Source organism: Triticum dicoccoides, chromosome 3B (genome assembly GCF_002162155.2).
Source record: "Triticum dicoccoides isolate Atlit2015 ecotype Zavitan chromosome 3B, WEW_v2.0, whole genome shotgun sequence".
Lineage (NCBI taxonomy): Eukaryota > Viridiplantae > Streptophyta > Magnoliopsida > Poales > Poaceae > Triticum > Triticum dicoccoides.
Window position 1 is genome coordinate 30,988,289 of NC_041385.1, and position 4,762 is coordinate 30,993,050.

Below are 4,762 nucleotides of genomic sequence, written 5' to 3' on the forward strand. Positions count from 1 at the left end.
CCGCTATGATATCTATGCTGGTGCAGCCTTTCAGTGCAGCACCGCCAATTCAAGTATACTTGATTTTCTATAGACCTGATAATATCTCGCACTTGTGTTCCTTGTTTGATCGGTGCCCCTCTAGTATAAGCGTTGTAGCTCTTCAGGTGGTCGTAAGTCTCTTGTAGTTCTTTCAGAATTTTTTTTTTGTACCTGTGCCCCTGGTTGTTATCCAAAGCTAGGCATGAAAAATATTTGTGTTTGCAGGTCCTTGTTAATAAGGAAGATCAAAACAAAAGTCTATAGATGGAAAAGAAAGTCGGCAAAGAAATCTTAATCAGGGTGGTGGCGCAAGCAACACAAACTACAACACCATGTCATGTTACTATCTGCATCATGTTTTGTTGGAGCTAGCACTTGCAGGATGGCAGCATGACGCAAACTGGCAAACAGAATAGATTGGGTGAGTTGGGATGAGTTGCTGAACCCAACAGAATAGATTAAACATAATGATGGTAGCATCAGAAGCTTATAGAATCGCTTTGCTGCCCTCAAATTCTCATAGACAGGTACTGTTGGAATTCTGGTGTTCAGCAAGCTGAAGCAAAGTATGTAATTTCATTGCCTGAAGAAGCGTCCTGCATGGAATCTGGTAAATGACCTCTACTCTGTTTGGCGAGCGATCATGAAACCAGACTTTCTATTGAAAAAAATATTCTGTCTACCTGGAATCACTCTACATGGTGTGCTTGTTTTGATATATATGCACCATCTCCTGAACAGGGTTGTAACAGCACCATATACAGTGTTTTCCTTGTAAATGCAGTAGCAGTTATTAGAACAAACTTTACAATGGTCATACATTCATTGCCTGCCAGGAATTGATATTACATGAAACACACAGTTCATACCTTGAATTACGGATTACTAAAATTAATTAGTCACACACACACATACATCTCTAGCACATGACTACTGCACCGAAGGGGAATGCTGATTGAACTAGAAATTTGTTTTTGTGTTCACCTTGTAGAGATCAGGTTTCAAGGTATATATAAGGTGTTGTGCATGCATGGTACTGTCACGTACCATGAAAGACCAGCTCGTGCGTTTTCGCTGCCCAGTCTAAATTTGAGGCGGAATCAATAGTTAGCATAAGGTGTAGTGCACACCACAGATCCATGGCGGGATCTTAGAAGGTCGAAATCATTGTGGAGCTGTCAGCACATTGTGTGTTTTAGCTGCAAGTCTACAGTCTACATCGTACTGATATGTTGCTTTTTTGCAGATTCTCCCATCCGCGGTTGACTGAAGGTCTTCGCATCAGGGTTGCTCGACTTTCTTTTGCAGAAGTGCTCTAGCTGCTGTGACCTGATGTTTGTCCGTACAGGCAGTGGCCAAGTGGAGCTAGCAGGATGCCACTATGAGGCAAAGTGGCAAACAGAATAGACTGGGTGAGTTGGGATGAGTTGCTGAACCCAAAGAACATGAGTGGGTGACCTGTGCTTCAAAGACCTTGATAGATTCAGCGTCATGATGGCAGCACCACAAGCTTGTAGAATCGCTTTGTCGCCCTTGAGTTCTCATGGACAGTTACTGCTGGAATTCTAGTGTTCTGCAAGCTGAAGCAAAGTAAGGAATTTCATTGCCTGAAGAAGCATCCTGCATGGAATCTGGTAGATGCGCGACCACTGAAAGGTACTCCAAATCACAAAATTTCTCTTGATTTTTTTTTTATCTCTACTCGAAATCATTCTACATGGCTTGCTTGTTGAACAAGCACGCACCACATCCTAAACAGGGTTGTAACAGTATCATACAGTGTTTTTCCTGGTAAATGTAGTAGCAATTATCAGAAAATCACAAACTAGATCATATGCTCATTGCCTGCCAGGAACAAGTATTTCACACAGAACACGCAGTTCGTCCCTTGAAACACCTGAAATTAATTAATTATTACTACTAGACACATATACACCTCTACCACATACTAGTCAGTAACAAGTTGCTCTCAATTTTTAGCTGGTGTAGCATTCCACTGCTGCACAAACCATTCTTCAGACTCCGTCTCAACTAGCATGCATTAGTTGTAGCACTATATTTTTCAATAACCTAACAAGTAGTAGAGCGGCCTCGACTGGAAGTGATTCAAAGCACTGATCATCTAGCATGAACCATGGGGTTCAAAGCACTGACGAAGCGTACTTTGTCTCATACGGATGGGCGTCAGCTGGATCTCGTTCCCACGCATGTCGCGCATTATCTTCGTGATACTGACAGTGATGCTCTCGGTGCTGGGTGCAACATATAGGGAACCGCCGTCCTCTGTCGGTGGCCACCCGTCGGAGAGCGTGGTGCTCCTGACCTGGAAACGCGAATATTGCTGCCAATCCATGTCGACGTTGCTCGAGCCAAGTTGGCACCTGAACTTGCGCCCCTTCTCCATGGTGGCGGTGGCATCAGGATCTACGCACAAAACTGAGGCGGCGCTGCCGTAAGGTGGCGGCGCCGGAGTGAACTTCACGAGGAAAAAGGGACTCCTGTCTCGCCTGTGGAGAACATGCACTCCTGCTTTCACCTCCAGTGTGAGCTTAACATTGTACTCCAACTCGGTGGATGGCCACATATGACCGCCGGTAAGATGAGCCAGGAGTGCAATGGTGGAGCCGGCGAAGTTGCAGCCAGGTTCCGGACAGAAGCATGGCGCGTGGGGGCATGACTTGCCATGGTCCTCCACCTCGTGATAGTGCGTCTTCACGGTGCACCCGTACGCGGCGTTGGCGCAAGGGATGCGGAGGGACTCCAGGATTTTTTCGAGTGCGTAGCATCGGTTGTACCCGCCGAGGAGGGAGCACGTGTTGCAGTTCTCCTTGTTTATGAGTTTGCCTTGGCAGGGTGAGCAGATCACATGCCCAACGGCGCACTGTGTGTCAACAAGAAAACACATCATGATTTATTCTGAAGTCATGGTTGAAAATGATGAGCATGCTGAAAACAACAGTGGGGAACCATGCAAAACTTGATTCACCAATTTGTTCTTGGAAATGTTGTGCAGGTGACAGAACTCACTACATAATCTTTGAACAAGGATACAATTCGCTCGCCACAGGTATCCCCAAGTCAAGGAGGCTCTCAATTTGTATTGTCATTTTCGGAGTTGAGGAGATGTTTTTGTACAAGACTGTACAGAGGAAAAAATTGGTGATGTAAGGTGTTTGTTGTAGGATGGTGAGTGACCTGATTTAGGAGGGTCCTGGAGGCAACAACGCACATGTTTTGCAGAGTTAATGTGGGGTTGTTTAGGCAGAAATACAATACAACAATGGATCTGGAAACTGGAAAGAATTGTCAACACCCTGCAGCCGAAAAGTACTATCACTTTACACTACACGGCAATAAGGTTGTCACAGGTTGCTTCTTGCCCTCCACAAATTTCTTCAGATAGTTAGGATTCTCACTAAAGATTAAAAATCCTTGCTGGTGCCTACTTAGACAAAACGAAATAAGGAGATAGAATGGTGAGAAATATGTTGTTTTTTGTTTGTTTGTTTGTTCTCTTTACTCTGTGCCATGGCAAGCAGATATGTACGTATGTATGTAGTTGGTACAGTATGCATTTGATTTTAGCTGTACTCTGGTTGATACAGATCCAACTGCGATTTCTATTTTCTATTTACGATAGAGCAAGGTATGTGATTTCTGTGTGAAGTTGCAGGTTTCTTCTGTCCCAGGTTCGCACCTGCGCACTGTGTATCGATGAAGGAAGGAAACGCGCCATGATTTTATATTTACATGCATGCTTGTGAAAATGATGATCTTCTTCAGTTCCAGGTTAGAGATTGCAGGGGGACAAGGACGACAATGGAGAAAGAATAGGGAAGGTGCAAATGAAGGGAAGCAACGGTGGAGGGATGAGAGACCTGGAAGACCGGAGGCCGGAGGGGGTCGAAGCAGACGGCGCAGTCGAGAACATCCGGGTCGAAGATGCCGCTGATGCCCGCCGCCGGCGCCGCCATGTCGCTCATCTGCTCCGGCCGTTGATGGGGATCCCCTTTCCTCCTCTTCTTGCCGCTGCAGCTCTCATCCATTGCTGGCAGGTAGCTGCAGTACTAGTCCACCACCACGACTTAGCGGTGAAGAAATGCGTGGCTTGCTCCATACTCTGCAGTGTGAGTGCAGGGTGTACTAACTAGCCGTTGTGTGCATTGACGTGATGCGACGAGGCAGTGGCAGGGGCAGGGCAGAGGAGGCCAGTAATAGGCTATACGATCTAGCTAGCCGTTCCTTTTTTTAAATAGTAGTAAATAGTGAAAAATTCAAACAAATCCGAATAGTTTTTGTGATGCAATAGGCTCATTTGCGTGATGACCGTTCAAAATTTGGTGAAGTTTGTACATCCAGGAGCTCATGGCAAAAAAGATAAATTTCGGGTGTGTGAGAAACTTTTGAAAAGAACATTGTCCACAACCAATTTTATCGTTTTTATCACTAGCTCCTTGAATGTCTAAATACTCTGGAATTTTGCACCAACATCACCAATTTAAGCATCTTGCACAAACAATATCCATTTTTTATTTTGCCAGTTTTTTTAATGTTAATCAGGTGTAGATGAGCCTAGGCACGGAATTGAATTTTCGAGCTACATCAAGAAATAGTAGTAAACCATCGCCAATCATTTTACCTATCGGTATGCTTGCAACATGATATTTAAACATATAGCAAGTCGTATCGTGAGCTGGTTAGGCAAACCTTTCAATTTCTGATCAGAACCACATACTTGCAT

At 44.8% G+C, this 4,762-nt stretch overlaps 1 long non-coding RNA gene across 1 annotated transcript; it reads left to right on the plus strand.

Moving 5' to 3' along the window:
* Window positions 1-694: 694 nt before the first annotated feature.
* LOC119274542 lies at window positions 695-4,414 on the plus strand. The gene is made up of 3 exons (XR_005135194.1): window positions 695-1,178; window positions 1,268-1,677; window positions 3,035-4,414. It is a non-coding gene; the product is annotated as an uncharacterized LOC119274542 (long non-coding RNA).
* The last annotated feature ends 348 nt before the right edge of the window (window positions 4,415-4,762 follow it).